Raw genomic sequence first — 20,495 nt, 5'->3', positions numbered from 1 at the left:
GTGGATAGTGCAAATTAGTGCATCCTGGGTTTTCTTTCAGTTGTTTCAATTTTGCTTTGTTCATAGAGAACAGCACCTTCTCTGATGTGGGCACACCATGCTGAGCAGTCCTGTGCCAGTGCCTCCCATGCCACACAATCAATTCCAAAGTTCTTGAGACCTTGAGAGTAACCTTGTATCGCTTCATCTGACCACCATGTGAGCACTTGCCCTGTGTGAGTTCTCCATAAAATAGTCTTTTTGGCAAGCAGACATTTTGCATTCAAACAACATGGCCAGTCCATTGGAGTTGTGCTCCCTGAAGCAGTTTCAATGCTTGGCAATTTAGTTCAAGAAAGGACCTCAGTGCACCTTATCCTCACAGGTGATCTTCAGAATCTCCCTAAGACAATTTAAATGGAAGCAATTAAGTTTCTTGCCATTACACTTGTTTCACAGGCACTAGGCCTGAAGGGAGATGGGAAAGTTGGAGCCCTTCAATCCACCAGACTTAATTCACAGTGCCCATGTTATGAGTGAACAAGACCTTCACCTGTGGACACCACCACCACCAACTCTTTCAGACAGAAATAGACTGTCCCCATCCCGTAGTTTTAAAGACCCTACCAGTTTTTTTTTTTTCATGGGGGCAGAGTTAATATGGCAGAGTAGAAACAGGACTTTCTTGGGATTCCGGCTTCCACCTCCCCCAATTCTTGTAAAAGAGGTCTTTGAACAAACTTTGGAGCTAAAGAACCCACAAAATGACACAGAGAAGCTAACCTCCTGCTGAGGACAGCGCGGCAGGTCAACAGGAATCGGCCAGCGGAGTGCTCTGGGAGCCGACCCCAGCCCCATGGGAGCCAGAGGTTTTAGCCCCAGGGCGGGCCTGACCAACCACAGGCTGGAGGGACTTCAGATCACCAGCAGCTGTGGAGGTTTCCAGAATTATCAACACATAGATGCTAAGGACAAATTGAGAGGTCAGTGCAGTATGGACTTTGGGACCTAGTAGTTGGGAGTGCATCAGCCTTTATCCCCTAGAGGGAGAACCCGTTGTGGAAGAGTGCAGTTGCCCCTGTGTGGCACCTTCAGCTCCTGGCCTGCAGAGTATAAGGGGACCAAGCAACCAGTCTGAGGGGTAATCACTCTTACTTTTAACCTGCTTGGATCTGGATTGGAATCTAGGGTGGAGATCCTAGGGTGTGTGACCAGCTTGCCAGAACATGTGGAGGCTTCAGAAAGGGCACCCAACTAATAGCTCCAGAAGCTGAGAAAACCCCATCATTTGGGATGAAGCTCCCCTGTCTGGTGGCAGAGTCCTACTGTGGCAAAAACCCCGGGGGTAAAGTGATTGAGTGGAGACATGAGCAGGCAAAGAAAGCAAAATAAACAGAGCAACCCAACTTTACACTCCTATTTTGGTGACAAAAAGGATCAAAGCATGGAATAGGAGGAAGACGGTGAAGTCAGAATTCCTGCACCAAAAGCTTCAAAGGAAAATACGAGCTGGTAACAGGCCATAGAGGACCTTAAGAAGCAAATAAGAGAAGTAGAGGAAAAATTGGGGAGCTAAATGAGAACGATGCAAGAAAATTATGAAATGAGAGTCAACAGCCTGACTGAGGAAAATCCCACCTTAAAAAACAGACTGATTCAAATGGCAAAAGAGGCTCAAAAAGACAATGAGGAAAAGAATGCCTTAAAAAGCCAAATTTGCCAGATGGAAAAAGAATCTCAAAAGCTTACTGAAGAGAATCGTTCCTTCAGAATTAGACTGAAGCAAATGGAAGCTAGTGACTTTATGAGAAATCAAGATGCTGTTAAACAGATCCAAACAAATGAAAGAATAAAAGGCAATGTGAAATATCTCATTGGAAAAAACACTGACCTGGATAATAGATCCAGGAGAGATGATTTAAAAATTATTGGACTACCTGAAAGCCATGATCAAAGAAAGAACCTACAAATCATCCTCCAAGAAATTCTCAAGGAAAACTGCCCTGATGTTTTAGAACCAGAGGGCAAAATAGAAGCTGAAAGAATCCATCAATCACCTCCTGAAAAAGATCCCCAAAAGAAAACTCCTAGGAATATTATAGCCAGGTTCCAGAATTCCCAGATCAAGGAGAGAATATTACAAGCAGCCAGGAAGAAATAATTTTAATATTGTGGAAACACAATCAGGATAACCCAGGATCTGGCAGCTTCTACACTGAGGGATCGAAGGGCTTAGAATATGATATTCCAGAGGTCAGAGGAGTTGGGATTAAAACCAAGAATCACCTACCCAGAAAAACTGAGTATCATGTTTCAGGGGAAAATATGGTCATTCAGTGGAATAGAGGACTTTAAAGTATTCTTGATGAAAAAATCAGAGTTGAATAGAAAATTTGACATTCAGATACAAGAAGCAAGAGAAGAATGAGAAGGTAAACAGGGAAAAGAAATAAGGAACTTATCAAAGTTGAACTATTTACATTCCTACATGGAAAAACGATCATTGTAACTGATAAAACTTTTCTCAGTATGAAAATAGTTGAAGGGAATATATATATATATATATATATATATATATATATGTCTATATATGATGGCATATGGGCATATGAATACATATGTGAATGTGTGTATATATGTTTACAGGTATACATAGATAGAGGGCACAGGACCAATTTAATAGGAAGGGATGATACTTAAAAGGCAAAATTAAGAGGTGAGAGAGGGATATAATGAGAGGAGATGGGGAGAGACAGATTGGGGTAAACTATCTCATATAAAAGACGTAAGGGAAAATGGTCACAATGGATGAGAAGAACAGGAAGTCAAAATGGAATGGGTCAACATTATTCTCATTAAATTTGGCTTAGGGAGGGAATGATATACACACTAAATAGGGTATCTCAACCTACAGGAGAGTGGGGAGAAGGGGATGAGAGGGGGGATGATGGAAGGGAGGGTAGGCTGGGGAGAGGAAAGTTGGAAGTATCAACTTTTGAAAAGGGACAGGATTAAAGTAGAGAATAGAACAAGTGGGAGATGGGATAGTAGGGAGGGAAATATAGTCAGTCTTTTACAATATATCTACTGTGGAAATGTTTTGCATTAGCTATACATGTACAACCTATACTGAACTGCTTATCTTCCCAGTAAGGGTGGGTTACAGGGGAGGAAGAGAATGAATCTGGAATTCAAAGTTTTAAAATCAAATATTTTTATATATACTATTACCATTATTATTTTACATGTAACTGGGAAATAACATATACAGGCACTGGGGCAAAGCGGTCCACCATGCCCTACTGGAGAGCTGGAGGGGGTATGGGAGAAAAATATGTGAGAGAGCAGATTAGAGGAGGGGATATCCAGTAGGATCGATATTTTGGGGGTGTGGATAGGTGAAAAATGGGGAGAAAATTGGTAACTCAAAATCTTGCAGAAATGAATGGTGTAAACTAGAAGTTAATAAAGCATTTGATTACTCAAAAAAAAAAGACCCTACCAGTTTGAGTTGCACAGACAACAGAAAGAGATAGCTCTCACCCACAGAAGGAATATCTTCTCCCAGAAGCAGATTTCTGGTGTCTCCTAAGTGAGTGCCTCCATCTTAGATGATGTGAATATAGGCTGCAGCCTGGTTAGAAGTGCAGTGAGGGCGCTAGGATTAGATGAGCAATCTATAATCCTAATATCCAGTCATTTCTTTTATATCTCCTACCATCACAAGGTTTAGGCAAGGAGGGGCTGAATACAACTCAATTAAATTCTACTGATTCGTGATCCAGTATTATCTTTCACTAGAACACACCGATGGATGATCAAGGAATCTGACACGGTATAGAAATTTATGTGTGGAAAAGAGAGAGAAGGGAAAATAGGTGAAATGAGGTGTATAGAGATTAAAAAAACACACACACACACAGGAAAATCCATTGGATATATAGGATGCTAGAGGCATAAGAGTCCTTAAAGGTTATGAAGTCCAGTCCCTCTATTGTGCAAATGAGGAAACTGAGGCCTAGAAAAGCTAAGTGCCTCACCCAAGGTCACACAAGCAGCAAGGGGAATATTCAGTATTTTTTTAACCCGTCTTCCCACCCCAGATCCAGTATGGTCTTTCCACTATTTAGTCCCTAAAACTTTTGACAAATCACTTCCCTTGCCTGGGACTCAGTTTCCTAGAAACAAGTTTTACAAGTGAACATTCTATAAATGTCCTATGTCCCTACTCTCTCTCTCTCTCTCTCTCCTGCTTCCTGAAAACTGTCTTGAAAACATGGTATTGTTCGATATCTCAAGACTAGGCAATACCTTTCTTTGCTCAATCTGTTCGCCCTAACCTTCAGTGGCCAACAGAGGGCGCAGAAGGTCCATCAAAGGAAGACCTCAAAACCACCGAGAAAAAGGAAAGAAAAAAAGACAGAAGGAAAGGGGGGGGGGGGCAGGAAATTAGGTCAGTGCTAACACAAATGCGTGTGAAGAAAAACAAGGAGTCTTTGCCTTCGGAAAAAGCATTCTCTCCTACATCTTTTGCTGAGGTGACCTCTCCGTCCTTAGAAATGACCAGGAGGCTGTCTCACAGGAAGAGTCCTGATGTCCCATAACATAGGGGCTGAACTATTAAAATAACTTAGAGCAGAAAGTGCCAGAAATTTAGGGACAGAAGTCTTGAGTTCAAATCCTACCTCTGACTTTTTGGTGGCCTTCTGCATGTGAATTAATGTCCTTGAGTGGCAATTTCCTCATTTGTAAAATAAGGAGGCTGTACCCAATGACCCCTAAGGTCTCTAAACTAGGGCTTTAAATCAGAGACCTTATCTCCTAATTCTTTTGACCTTCCCAGGCTACTGTCCAGTAGACCATTCTTAATTTTTTATTGTGTTACACTATACTACAGCACACTACACTAAACATACACACACACACACACACACACACACACACACACATCCCCACCATTCTTTAATCTTGGGTGAGCCCTCCTGACTTTCCCCAACCAGAATCCTTCAAGCCAACCTTCTATTGTATGTCCTTTGGAAAAGCAGCTGCTTATGGGTTCTGCTCTGGAAACCAAAATGTTAACCTCCTAACTGGCATTATATTGAATGCAGGGTGGGGTTGGACCACACTTTGCCCTAGAGCAAGAATTTTAAGAGGCAAAATTTCATCACCCTGCCTTTTCAGGCCCAGATTCATCTGGACCCACTGAGACAACCTCTTCCCACATACCCCACACCAACTGTCATCCTCAGGAGTGGATGGGAGGCTTGGAAGTGGATGGGACATCCAGAATCAGAGGATCTGAAGGAGGTTAGATCTCCAGCACCTACAGGAAAACAGGGCCCTTTACCACTGCAACTAGGCTTCTTTCAGGTGTTGGAGAGTGGTACAGAAGAGACAGGGGCATGGTTAGCAAAGACAATTGTTGGCCCTCATGAGACCTACCACGAAGTACTCCTTTGACTAATCTCCTCCTACACACATATTTGTGTAGAGAAGGGTGGGGAACCAGCTGCAGCCCCAAGGCCACAGGTGGCCCTCTAGGTCCTTGGGTGCAGCCTTTTGACTGAATACAAGTTTTACAGAATAAATTCTTTTATTAAGGGAATTTGTTCTGTGAAGTTTAGATTCAGTCAAAAGGCCTCACTTGAGGACATAGGGGCCACCTGTGGCCTCTAGGCTGCAGGTTCCCCACCCCTGATGTAGAGGATGGGTAAGACCTCACATGAATTGGGGTCATGGCCAATTTAAGCTCTTGCTTTCACCACCTGGGGCCAGGCCTCATTGACCTTAATCTCAAAGAAGGAAAGATAAATGCCTTGGGTAAAAAAAATGGGGGTATTTGGTGGTAGAAGGGAGGAGTCAATAAGTAGAGAGTCCCAGACCTTCCTCCTCCCACATCTGCATTTTGGACAGACCACACGTGGCCTAACACAGTGCCTAGCACATAGCTAGTTACCATGAATAATTATTTTAAATAGTAAGCTATTAGCCTGTATGTTTCCTCCCTTTCATCGTCAAGTTAACAGAAAAAGACTTCTCTGTTCCTTCCCTCTACTTACTCTCCTCCCACTCACTTCTAAACATGAACCTGCTCTCTTCCAAGGCTGTCCAGGACCTCTTCACTGCCAAGTCCACTGGACTTTTCTTATGCTTGACCTCTTTGTGGCTTTTCCTGCTGACCCCTCCCCTACTAGATGACCTCTTATCTCCCAGATTTCCTGATACTGATTTACTAGATCATTATCAAGGACCTACTTCAGAACTGGAGAGTCCTCCCAGGCTCCATCCTGAGCTCTTTTCTCTTCTGTAACTACACCTCTCTGTAATCTCATCAGTTTGCATGAGTTCACTTATTTCTTTTCAGGTAACTTCCAGATCTATGGAGGGATAGGCACTGGACCCATGATTTCACTACTATTGGATATTCCCAGCCCAGGAAATTTGTTCTACCAATACAGGTCAGCACCTTTTCTGCAATTCAGAGATTTGTTTGGAGCACTGAGTGGCTAAATGATGTGCCCAGGATCATGCAATCATTGTGTGTCAAAGGCTAGACCTGAATTCAGGTCTTCTTGGCTTATGATACCATGATGGATCCAGCCCAAGTCTGCCTGCTGAGCTCCAGGTATCAGCTGTTGGACAGCTTCAATTAGATATATTCCATGTTGTTATGGTTCAGTCATGTTTAACTCTTTGTGACCCTGTGGTATGGTCCACATCAGTATTGCCCAGGGGATTTTTTTGTCAAAGATACTGGAGTGGTTTGCCATTTCCTTCTCCAGTGGATTAAGGCAAACAGAGGTAAAGTGACTTCCTAGGGTCACATAGAGACCAGATTTGAACTCAGATCTTCCTGACTCCAGGCCCAACACTCTATCCACTGAACCACCTAGCTACCTCTTATATATCCCATAGCCATCTCAAACTCAACATTTCCAAATTACAAATTTCATTCTTATTTTGTTTAAGTAAACCACCAACCTTCCAGTAACTAAGATTTGTAAAACTCAGTGTTTTTATCAGTTTTCTTCTCCCTTATTGGCCTCTTCTTCTTCTCCTTCAATTGCCAAATCTTGTGAATTCTACAACTCTTACATCTCTAGCTTTCTTTCTATGTATGCAGTCACCAACATGGTTCAGGCCCACATCACCTCTGACTTCCGGCTTTTGTTCTCTTTCCTCTCAAGAGATCTTCCACACAGCTGACAAAAAAAAAAAAATCTCCCAAAAGGAATTTTCTTTCTGTGTTGCTACCCAGCTTGGTAATCTTCTGTGGCTCCCTAAAGTCCTCAGTTTGGCATTTGAAACTTTTCACAGTCAGTCAACTACCATTTATTAAGTGATTACTATGTGTTAGGCACTGTGCTAAGTGCTGGGTATACAAAGATAGGCAAAAAGAAGTCCCTGATCTCAAGAAGTTCAGTTCTAAAAGGGGAGACAACATACAAGCAACTATGTGCAAACAAGATAGATAGATAGGGAGAGAGAGACAGACAGACAGACAGACAGACAAACGAACGGACAGATAGACAGACAGATAGATAGAATTATTGAGATATGATATGATGATAAACTGGGAGTAGTCTCAGAGAGAAGGTACTAAGATTAAGGAGGACTGGGAAAGATTTCTTGCAGGAGGACTTAGAGATAGCCAGGGAAGCTAGGACACAAAAATGAGAAGGAAGAGAGTATCAGGTATGGAGGACAACCAATGAAAACACTCAGAGTCAGGAGATGGAGTACCTCGGGTAAGCAACAAACAGCAAAGAGTCAATGTCACTAGATCACAGAGTACATGGAGAGGTGTAAGGTGTAAGAAGTCTGAAAGGTAGGGAGGGACCGGGTTATGGATGGCTTTAAGAGCCAAAAAAAGGTTTTATATTTGATTGAAGCAACTCTAGTTGTTTGAATGGGGGGGGGAGGGGGGGGGGGGGGAATGGTCAGACCTGGGCTTAAGGAATATCAGTTTGGCAGGCTGAGTGGAGGATGAACTAGAAAGAGGAGATCAGGAGACCAATCAAAATCTATTGAACTACCACTAGCCGTGTGACCTTGGGCAAGTTACTTAACCCCAATTGCCCTCCAAAAAGCAAAAAAAAAAAAAAATCCATTGCACTAGTGTGTGAGTAGGTGTGAAGTTATCTGGGTGATGGTAGTGTCAGAGGAGAGAAGAGGAAATATAGAAGAGATGTTTTGTTGGGCTCTTCAGTCATTCCCAACTTTTCATTTTGGGTTTTCTTGGCATATACTGGAGTGGTTTGCTATTTCCTTCTCCAGTTCATTTTACAACTGAGGAAACTGAGGCAAACAGTTAAGTGACTTGCCCAGGGTCACCTAGCTATTAAGTGTTTGAAGACAGATTTGAACTGAAGAAGATGAGTCTTCCTGATTCCAGGCCTGGCACTCTATCCGCTCCATCACCTAGCAACCAAAGAAGAGATGTTTAAAAAGTAGAAATGACAGCTATCTCTTCATTTCCCACCAGGCTACACTCCTATTGATATCTCCATCATGCCCCAACACTAGGTACCTTCTTTCTTACCCGCCACACCCACACTCACCCCCACCTCCATCCCACAACTCTCTTTATCTTTCTTTTCCCCATCACAAAGTAAGTTCTTTGTGGGCAGTCACTGACTTACTTTTTGTTTGTATTTGAATCCCCAACAATTAACACAGAGAGCATGGCACTTGTAATCAGAAAGATTCATCTTCCTGAGTTCAAATCTGGCTTCAAACACATGCTAGCTGTGCGACCTTGGGCAAATCACTTAACCCTGTTTGCCTCAGTTTCCTTAGCAAAATGAGCTGGAGAAGGAAATGGAGAACCACTCCAGCATCTTTGCTAAGAAAACACCAGCTGGGGTCACAGAGTCGGATGTGACTGAAAAGACTTCAGTAGCAGTAACTTTGGAGAGAGCAGTTTCAGTTGAATTCAGTTTCAGGTTGGAACCCAGACTGCCAAGAGTTAAGAAAGAATGACAGGTAAGAAAGTGGAGAACAGCTTGTGGGCTTATTTTACACTAATCTTCTTCACACACTCTATATTTTAGTCAAAGCAGCCCACTCAGTATCCTCTGAACTTGGCTTTCTCTCTTTTTCATGTCTTTGTCCAGGTTGTCCTTTGTGCCTGGAATACATTCCCCCTGACCCCTCCCTGAATCTTCAAGATCAGACTCCACCAGACATGGAGGTGATGCAGTGAATAGAGCACAGGCCCTGGAGTCAGGAGGACCTGAGTTAAAATCCGGCTTCAGACACTTAACACTTACTAGCTGTGTGACCTTGGACAAGTCACTTAACCCCAATCGTCCTGACTTCCCCCCTGCAAAAAAAAAAAAAATATTAGGCACCACTGATTACTTCCTTTAAAGATCTCTTTGTAAGTGTTTTTTTCCCCTATTCAAACTGTATTGTAAACATATCTGTTCAATATCTGTCATACTCTCCCCACCCGTCAGTTGAATGAAAATTTCTTCAAGGCAAGAATATTTTCCCTTCTATTTGTATATTCCCAGTTCTTACCCCTATACCTGGCACAGTATGCACTTAACATAAGTTTCTGGACAGAAATATGTAAGACCCAAATCCATTCCCCAATAAATAATTGGTCAAAGGATGTGAACAAGCAGCTCCCCCCCCAAAATTGCAAGTTATTAACAGCTATATGAAAGAATGCATTGAATCATTAATAATAAGAAAAGAAATGAAAATCAAAACAACCCTGTGGCTCCTCATTCCCAGGAGCAAACTGGTAAAGATGTGAATAGTTGAAATTTGAGGATTATTAATGGAGACATGAACTATTTGGGAAAGCAATTTGGAATCGTGTAAATAAAGTGATTAAAGTGTTCGCCCCTTTTGAGCTAGAGATTCCACTACAGGTATATGCTCCAAGTAGAACATTGATAAAAAGAAGGTCCCCACATATGTTGAAAGATTTATAGTATGACTTTTTCTAATAGCAAAGAACTGGAAACAAAGTTGATGCCCATCAATTAGAAAATGGCTAAACAAATTACAGTACACAAGTGTAATTGAATACAGGTATAGCTCATTTTATTGCCCTTTGCTTCATTGTACTTCACAGATGTTGAGTTTTTTTTTTACAAATTGAAGTTTATGGCAATCTTGTGTGAAGCAAGTCTATTGGTGCCATTTTTCCAACAGCAGATGCTTGCTTACATTGTCTCAATAACACATTTTAGTCGTTCTCACAATATTTCAAACTTTTTTCATTATTATTATATCTGTCATGGTGGTCTATGATCAGTGATCTTTGATGTTACTATTGTAATTGTTTGACGGTGCCATGAACTGCACCCACATAATACAGAGAATTTAATCAATAAATGTTGTGTGTGTTCTGACTGCTCTACCAACAGGCTGTTCCCTTGTTTCTCTCCCCCTCCTTGGGCCTCCCTATTCCCTGAGATATAACAAAATATTGAAATTAGACCAATAAATAACCCTACAGTCAATTGATGCCACAAACTTCACTTTTGTCTTATTTTAAGAAATTGCCAGAGACAAACACAGATCTGGGAAAGGTTTTAATTTAGAAAGGCCTAGGTCACATCCTGGACCATTAACAGGCATCTTGACCTCTGTCTTGCCACTGGACTTTGATGACTCTGGAGAAGAAAGTGAAACTTATGACTTTGTCCAGTTCTACTCACATCCAATTCACAAACAAATCAAGATGTCACCCTTGTGATGTCATTGGTCTTCTTTGAAAAGGAAAGACAAACAACAACAATGCATATTGGAGATTAGAGGAAAGACTTCTGGTCCTGTTTTGGTCAGTCCATCATGGGTGGGGAACCTGCAACCTCAAGGCCACATGTGGCTCTCTAGGTCCTCAAGTGTGGCCCTTTGAGTGACTCCAAAATTCACAGAATAACTCCCCTTAATAAAAAGATTTGTTCTGTAAAATTTGGACTCAGTCAAAAAACCATACACAAGGATTTAGAAGGCTACATGTGGTACATGAGTCCAAATTTTACAGAACAAATCCTTTTATTGAGAATTTGCTCTGTGAATTTTGGATTTAGTAAAAGGGCTGCACTTGAGGACCTAGAGGTCACATATGGCCTTGGGGCTACAGGTTCCCCACTCCTGCTCCAGGTGAAAAGACATTGAGAAGTTATACACTGATTGCAACTCTGACACGAATTATTTCCTTTAAATATGTAGAGGAATATGTTCCAACTTTTTGCCCCTAATAGTCTGGTTCCAATATCTCACATAGCTGGTACCTATTATGTCAGGTAGATCTTCTCAATGTCCAGTTTAAATCCCTTTGCTGACTTCTGACATGATATTTCTGTAAGAACAATCCAGAACTTAAGACATATGAAAATAAGAATAGAAGACTCTCTACAGGGGTGGCTAGGTGGCACAGTGAATAGAGCACCAGGCCCTGGAGTCCAAATGACTTGAGTTCCAATCCCAGCCTCAGACACTTAACACATTCTAGTTGTGTGACCTTGGGCAAGTCACTTAACCCCAATTGCCCTGTCTTCCCCCCTCCAAAAAAAAGGAAAAAAAAACCATGCAGAATTAAAGAAAAACAAATAATTAGAAGGATATTTGTTAGTAATAATTGAAGCCCACCAATAAAAAAAAATAATATGATCTCAATTAATACATAGGTTTAATACTCAAGCATCCCACAGAATTTTTTTTTTTAAGCAATTGGGGTTAAGTAACTTTCTCAAGGTTACATGGCCAGTTATTTCTGGGTGTGGTGCTAAGTATCTGAGCCCAGATTTGATCTCCAGGTCATCCCGACACTGGGGCCTGTGCTCTTACTCGCTGTGCTACCTGGGCACACTTCACAGAGTTCTTTTATAGAATTAAAAAAAATGACAAAATGCACTTGAAGGAATAAAAGGTCTATAATAACAAAGGAAATGTTTTAAAAAAAAATAAGAAAACGAGTGAAATAAATGACCCATAAATTTGTTGAAAAAATAGTAATCTTCCAAATTATTTCATATTAGTTAAAATGGAAAAAAATAAATTGGGGGGTAGCTAGGTGGCACAGTGAGTAAGAGCACCGGCCCTGGAGTCAGGAGGGATCCATTCTGGCCTCAGATACTTAACACACACACACACACACACACACACACACACACACACAAAACTGGCCGTGTAACCTTAGGCAAGTTATTTAACCCCGATTGCTAAAACAAATAAATAAATAAATTGGGAGAATAGACTAGCTAAGCAAGAATGAAAAATAATCAAACTCAAGACTCAGATGTTAGATAAACTACTAGAACAAAAAACTACTAGGCAAAAGACTCCCGGTTTAATAAGTGGTGCTGGGAAAATTAGAAAACAACTTGTCAGGGGGGTGGAGTCAAGATGGCAACAGAGTAGAAGCAGGTCCTCCACTTGACTCCGGCTTCCACCTTCCTCAACTCATTTAAAAGGGGACTCCGAACAAACTTTGGAGCTACAGAACCCACAAAATGACGCAGAGAAGCTAACCTCTCACTGAGGACAGCCCGGCAGGCCGGCAGGAATAGACTAGCTCAGCACTCTGGGAGCCCAGCCCAGGCCCATGTGAGCAGGAGGTTTTAGTACCAGGGCAGGCCTGACCCGCCGCAGGCTAGAGGGACTTCAGATCACCAGGTGCTGTGGCTGTCCAGAATTATCAACACATAGATGCTAAGGACAAAGTGAGAGGTCAGTACACTGTGGACTTTGGGACCCAGTAGTTGGAAGTGCATTGGACTTTATTCCCTGAAGGGAAAACCCATTGAGGCAGAGTACAGTCGGCCCCATGTGGCAGCTTCAGCTCCTGGCCTGCAGTGTATAGGGGGACCAAGCAACCAGTCTGAGAGGTAATCACTCTTACTTTTAACCTGCTTGGATCTGGATTGGAATCTAGGGTGGAGATCCTGGGGTGTGTGTCCAGCTTGCCAGAGCATGTGGAGGCTTCAGCGAGGACACCCAACTAATACCTCTGACAGCTGAGAAAACCCTAGCATTTGGCACGAAAGCTCCCCTGTCTGGTAGTAGAGTCCTACTGTGGCAAAAACCCCGGGGGTAAAGTGATTGAGTGGAGACATGAGCAGGCAAAGGAAACAAAGCAAACAGAAGAACCCAACATTAGACTCCTATTTTGGGGACAAAAAGGATCAAAACATGTAACAGGAGGAATACAGTGAAGTCAGAACTCCTGCACCAAAAGCTTCAAAGGAAAATACGAGCTGGTTACAGGCCATAGAGGACCTTAAGAAGCAGATAAGAGAAGTGGAGGAAAAATTGGGAAGAGAAATGAGAATGATGCAAGAAAATTCCAAAATGAAAGTCCACAGCCTGACTGAGGAAAATCCCACCTTAAAAAACAGACTGATTCAAATGGCAAAAGAGGCTCAAAAAGGCAATGAGGAGAAGAATGCCTTCAAAAGACAAATTTGCCAGATGGAAAAAGAATCTTAAAAGCCCACTGAGGAGAATCATTGCTTCAGAATTAGATTGAAGAAAATAGAAGCTAATGACTTTATGAGAAATCAAGATGTGTTAAACAGATCCAAACAAATGAAAGAATAGAAGGCAATGTGAAATATCTCATTGGAAAAAACACTGACCTGGATAATAGATCCAGGAGAGATAATTTAAAAATTATTGGACTACCTGAAAGCCATGATCAAAGAAAGAACCTAGAAATCATCCCCTAAGAAATTCTCAAGGGAAACTGCCCTAATGTTTTAGAACCAGAGGGCAAAATAGAGGTTGAAAGAATCCACCTCCTGAAAAAGATCCCAAAAATAAAACTCCTAGGAATATTATAGCCAGGTTCCAGAATTCCCAGATCAAGGGGAGACTATTACATGCAGCCAGGAAAAAACAATTTGAATATTGTAGAAGCACAATCAGGATAACCCAGGATATGGCAGCTTCTACACTGAGGGATTGAAGGGTTTAGAATGTGATATTCTAGAGGGCAGAGGAGCTGGGATTAAAACCAAGAATCACCTACCCAGCAAAACTGAGTATCATGTTTCAGGGGAAAATATGGTCATTCAATGGAATAGAGGACTTTCAAGCATTCTTGATGAAAAAAACAGAGTTGAATAGAAAATTTGACATTCAGATACAAGCAAGAGAAGCATGAGAAGATAAACAGGGAAAAGAAATCATAAGGAACTTATCAAAGTTGAACTATTAACATTTCTATGTGGAAAAACAATAATTGTAACTGATGAAACTTTTCTCAGTATGAAAATAGTTGAAGAGAATAGAAATATATATGTCTATATATGAGGGTATATGGGTGTATGAATACATATATGAATGTGTGTATATATGTTTACAGGTATACATAGAGGGCACAGGACCAATCTAATAATAAAAGGTGAAATTAAGAGGTGAGAGAGGAATATAATGAGAGGAGATGGGGAGAGACAGAATGGGGTAAACTATCTCATATAGAAGAGGCAAGGGAAAATGGTTACAATGGGAAGAATAAAAAGGCAAAAAGGAATGGGTCAACCTTATTCTCATTGAATTTGGCTTGGGGAGGGAATGAAATACACACTAAATAGGGTATCTCACCCTACAGGAGAGTAGGGGGAAAGGGGATGCATGATGGAAGGGAGGGCAGGCTGGGGGGAGGGAAGTTGGAAGCACCCACTTTTGAAAAGGTACAGGATCAACAAGTGGGAGGTGGGATAGAAGGGAGGGAAATATAGTCAGTCTTTTACAATATATCTACTATGTTAATGTTTTGCATTAGCTACACATGTACAACCTATATTGAACTGCTTATCTTTCCAGTAAGCATGGGTGACAAGGGAGGAAGGGAATGAATTTGGAATTCAAAATTTTAAAGTCAAATGTTTAAATATATATACTATTATTAATACTATTTTACACATAATTGGGAAATAAGATATACAGGCACTGGGGCATAGAGATCCATTATTCCCTACTGGAAAAGTCGAAAGGGGTATGGGAGAAAATATGGGAGAGAGTAGATTGGAGGAGGGATTAACCTGTGGGGTTGCTATTTTGGGGTGGTGGGTAGGGGAAAAACTAGGAGAAAATTTGTAACTCAAAATCTGGTGCAAATGAATGACGTAAATGAGAAGTTAATAAAGCATTTGAAAAATGAAAAAAAAAAACTTGGCAGAAACAGATTTAGACCAGCATCTTATACTACGTATCATCATAAGTTCCAAATAGAAATTTGATCTAAATATTAAAGACTAAAAGAAATTTTTTATGGAGGAGTCTAAATGGCAATAATTTTTACAACTCTACTTAAGGGAGAAATTCTTTGTCAAAGAAGGAATAGAGAAGATCTTAAAAGATAAAATATATTACATTAACTTTAAAAGTTTCTACATGAACAAAATTAATGTCTCTAGGATAAGCATGGAAATTGTCAATTGGGGGGGGGGAAATCTTTGTATGAAATACCTCTGATAAAAGTCTCATACCCAAAATGTATAGGGAAGTAACATAAATATATAAAAATAATAACATTCCCTAATAAGTAGTAGAAATTTTGCACACCTTACATTTCTGCACAAATTTAGAGCCATCTCCACTCCAAATGTTTATATAGACTATTTGTACCCAACTTAAGATAGAGCCTTCTGAGCTCATTTTGTTCTCAGCTACATTAAGGCACATGTTGATGAATGTTGATGCCACCATAATGAAGTCATTTTGATCCTCTTTGAGTAAGAAAGATAATAATCAACAAACCAACTGTGTTGTAAAGGGAAATTATAAGCCCTATGAAAAAATTAATTCAAATCACTGATAATCAGAAATGAAAACTGAAAGAATTCTGACATTTCACCTCACACTCAGCAAATTGGAAAGATGGCCAAAGACACAAATCTTACTGATGTACATATTACTCAAAGAGGTCAGAGAGAGAAAAAAAATGGTCTTTATGCCAAACTGCTCATAGCAATAATTTTTTTCATAGATGAGTGTGAATAATGAATTGTAAGAAGTGATCACATGTATTTGAATTTGCTATTTGAAGTTAAAATTATGTAAAATACAGTCATTCATTTCAGCCCAATGGAATTTGCTGTGCAAATTTGAATGATGTGACCCACTACACTTATTCACACTGATTGGGACCTAGATGTAGAAATGAAGGCCATGTTTACAAATTAGGCAACAGCTGATCAAATTGTGGTATATGAATAAAATGTTGTATTGTAAGAAATTATGGTTATGTGGAATGAAGAGAAATGTGGAAAGAATTGTATGAATCGGTACAGAGAATAATAAACACAACCAAGAAAATTTCAATTACTATAATAATATAAATGAAAAAGGGACTACAATGAAAAGCTTAATGATCTGTAATTGTAATGACCAATCTTAGCACTGAAAAGGAGATGAAAAAGATAGGCCTCCCTCTTTTTCTAGGATATTTGGAAGATTGTGGGTGTACTATAATAGCTGTGCTATTCTTTTGATTGATTATTTTTTCTTTTTTGTAAAGGGAAGTCTCATTCAGGGAGGAAGTGAGTGATGGGGTATATCCTTTAATAACTGTGTTATAAAACCAAAAGGCATTAATGAAATTACAATCAATTTTATAGGAAAAAAAGAAATTGTCACAGTCACTCTAGCCTTCATCAATCACCACCCTGATAATTCAGCAGCCATCAACATCAAGGCAAGACCCTCCACCAGAAAAAAGATTACCCTCTGAAAGCTCAGATAATAGTTAGCATTTATTTTTAGCAATAAAGTACTTTTTAATTAAGGTGTTTACATTTTTTTAGACATAATACTATTGTAAACTTACAATGTACTACAGTATAGTGTAAACATAACTTTTATATGTACTGGGAAACCAAAAACTCATGTGACTCACTTTATTCAATATTCACTTTATTGCCATGGTCTGGAACAAAACCCCCTGAGAGAAATAATTCTTAATAACCAATGATTTGGGGAGATCCAAAGTTCCCCCCCTTTTTCTAAAGTCTTAATTTTGAAAGTTCAGTCTCCAGAAGGACATTATTTTTTTTTAAAGCAATTGGGGTTAAGTAACTTGCCCAAGGTTACACGGCCAGTTATTTTGTATGGGTGTTAAGTATCTGAGGCCAGAACCGATCCCAGGTCCTCCCAACTCTGGGGCCAGCACTCTTACTCACTGTGCCACCTAGCCAACTCCAGAAGGACATTATTGATAATGAGATTAGACTGATTTTCTTATTCAGACCCACCCAGGTAGGGAAGCCACCTGTTCTGCTCAGGATTGAGTGGGGCTGGGGGGGGAGGGGATTCTTTGAATAGATTGCCCAATGCTGTGAGGTAACTTAGAAGTAAATGACATAACAAAAGTTCAGGTCCAGTCCCTCATTATAATATTCATTCTCTCATTAATTGTTAGTCAATCAGAGTTGATTGCCACCCTCAGGAACAGTCCTCTTTTAACAGCATATAAGCCATGAACCCACCACCATGATTGTCTTTGGTGTAATAATAATATTTGGCATTATTAATAAAAATAATTAAATTACGCAGAAATTATGTTTCTTGAACCTTTTTAAATGTCACACTGCAATATCTCTGAGGTATGCCTGTATTGCTGTGCTATAAGAAATTACAAATGTGATGAATACTCAGGGAAAAACTTATGTGAACTGATGCAAAGTGAAGTAAGCAGCACCAAGAAATCAATATACATAATGATTACAACAACATAAATGGAAAAAATAACTTCAAAATGGTTGAAAAAGAATGTCACAAAATTACAAAAAGCTTAGCCCCAAAGGTAAGGTAAGAGAGGGCACCCCACACACATACTCTCAACAGTAGGAAGTCCATGGACATGGGACATTATATATCATTTCAGATTTTTTCAAGGTACTGATTGGTTTTGCTGAATATTTTTTCTCCACTTTCTCTTTTTCTTTTCTTTTTTTCAAATAAGATTCTTTGTTAAATGTGATGGCTTTCTGGGAGAAGGAAGATATTACATATAAAAATAAATAAATTTTTATTTTAAAAAATTGCTTGTCAGATTGCACTGGAAGTCATGAATAATCCAGAGCTGAAGTCTTCCGTGCCTCCCTCCCTACCCCTCACATAGATATCCTAGGGTCTCTGAATCTTTCCATTCCCATCCAAAGGCATCTTTCCTGAAGCTAAGCAGTTCATGGGCATGTAGTTAGGAAGACCTGAGTTCAAATATGGCCTCAGATACATACTAGCTGTGTAGGTAAGCAAGTCACTTAATCTCTGACTCAGTTTCTTCAACTGTAAAAAATGAGGATAACAATAGCACCTACCTCCCAGGGTTGTTGTGAAGATCAAATGAGATAATATTTGTAAGACAGTGCCATTTGTTTAATCCTTCCCCCTCTATCTCCTAGGTACAAGAACAAAAGTCTCTAGTTACAGCTGTTTAATACAAGGCTGTTAGGACTTAGTGCTATCTCTAAACATACCCACAGTGCCAGTCCAGAGATCTATCAAACCTTCAGACTCGATTCGCAGACTACATCAAATATGGGTTTGTGTCTAGGTCACCAGTCATCACCCTCACCAGTTGCAACTTCCCTCACCAGCTCTAAAACATTTAGCTTTCCTTTCATCACTGGGGATTCAAGTTGTGAAATATGACTATATTGCTAGTGATTCCTAACCTGTGAAGGACCATACCCCATCACTGTTTTGCAACTCCCCTCCCACTTCCTAAAATTTCTATGTATGGAATGGTATGTACAAGAATTCTAGAGAACTGATTTTTTTTTTTGAGAATAAAAATTCTCATTTGAGTTTCTTAACCTGAGGTCTATGAGCCTTTTCTTTAATATCTTGATAACTGTATTTCAATATAATTGGCTTCCTTTGTAATCCTTTGTACTTTATTTTAAAAATTTTTAACATAAATAATGCTAATAAAAACATTTAACATAAACATAAAAAAACATAAAAAGCATTTAAAAACATGATTCCAAGAAGGAGTCTATAGACTTCACCAGTTTGCCCAACCTACAAATAAGGGAAGAGATCCTGAACTACTATAACCTGCCCTTTCTCTTTGAGAAAGTAGACCCCAGGATGTCAAATCAGGATTGGAAATCAGTGCTGGAAGGAGATGAATAACCAGATACTAGTAGTCTGGGGGATGCAGGGTTTTAGGAAAATTGTCTAAATCTGTACCCTCTCCACACCCAAATCGGTTAAATTTCTCTTTTGTGTGTTCACCCACCCACATCTATCCACACATACACATACATATATATACAAACAAAAGTGGTTTCCACGCCCCACCCCCACCTTCAATCTTACTATAACTAAAGTTACTTGCGGTACAACCTGGGAAAGAGCAGATAGGAGCCTAAGGCACTGGCAGGAAGCATGATTGCTGTGGCATTTAGCCCAAGGCCACAGTCACACCTTCATCACAACCTGACAGGAGGAAGAAATGTTCCTAGAATCGGTCTCACCCAGGAGCTACAGGATTCCAGGTTTCTTCAGAAGTAGAAATGGCCATAAGCCACAAAGTCTAATTCTTCCCACCAACTACAAGGAGGCCCGTTTGCAACTGGCCCAGAGGTGCAAAGCTAGTAAGTATCTTAAGAATGACAAGAACCTGGCTTTCTGATAAGGCCCTCTTTTCTCTCTACCTGTTTCTTTCCTTCAAAATTCCCCAACTTTCAGACCTCTTGGTGACCACCCTCCTTTACATAACTGTCTTCATCTCATACCTTCTCTCCTCCAACTCTGACTGCCATCATTCTCTCCACTGTGATCAAATGTCCTTCTTTGACCATTCCTTTGTCTTTTTCAGTCAGGTTGGTCTTGCTATGTAATTTCTGCTGTGGGTACCACCCAGAGTATATGCATGCTCCAACACTTTCTCAGCATACCAAATCAAAGAAGGTTAGAGCTGTACAAGACCTTAGTAATCATCTATCCAAACAACCATTTCACAAAGAAGGAAACGGAGGCTCAGAGAAGCAGCTTGAAGTAGTGGATAGAGCACTGGACTTGAAATCAGGAAGATGTGAATTCCAATTCTTTCTCAGAAACTTTACTAGCAAAGTATCTCTGGACAAGCAAGTCATTGAACAGCTCTGTGCCTGTTTCCACATCTGCAAAAGGAGAGGGTTGGGTTTGATGACCTCTAGGTGCTAAACACTTTGATCCTATCATCCAAGTGATTTGAGAGGGGTCACATAGCTAATTTGTGGTAGAGATGGGACTAAAATTAATGTCTAATGACATATAACTCAGATCCCTTTCTACCATACCACACACTTCCTTCTCCTCATCTTCACCAGAGCTCATTTCAAACTTCCTCATCCAACCCTGTGTGGTATTCTCTTATGAAATTGTTCTGTGAGGCTGTTACTATTGTGTAATATGCTATTTGATTAAATTGCTATCCAGTTTCCAGCCTCTAAGGCTCTGTCCTCTTCTTCAAGTCCATTTCCCCCTCAAAGGGAAGATGTAGGCCTTCTCCTTGCCAAGGCAAAGCCTTCTACAAGTGGTCCCATTCCATC

At 40.3% G+C, this 20,495-nt stretch overlaps 1 long non-coding RNA gene across 1 annotated transcript; it reads left to right on the top strand.

Moving 5' to 3' along the window:
- The first annotated feature begins 5,172 nt into the window (after positions 1–5,172).
- LOC138164054 (uncharacterized) lies at positions 5,173–10,409 on the top strand. The gene is made up of 3 exons (XR_011168977.1): positions 5,173–5,289; positions 6,347–6,440; positions 9,099–10,409. It is a non-coding gene; the product is annotated as an uncharacterized lncRNA (long non-coding RNA).
- The last annotated feature ends 10,086 nt before the right edge of the window (positions 10,410–20,495 follow it).

Source organism: Petaurus breviceps, unplaced genomic scaffold (assembly GCF_028583685.1).
Source record: "Petaurus breviceps papuanus isolate PSGF00001 unplaced genomic scaffold, PetGlider_PUasm1.0 189, whole genome shotgun sequence".
In the NCBI taxonomy this organism is placed as follows: Eukaryota; Metazoa; Chordata; class Mammalia; order Diprotodontia; family Petauridae; genus Petaurus; species Petaurus breviceps.
This window is presented reverse-complemented; position numbering and strand designations above follow the sequence as displayed.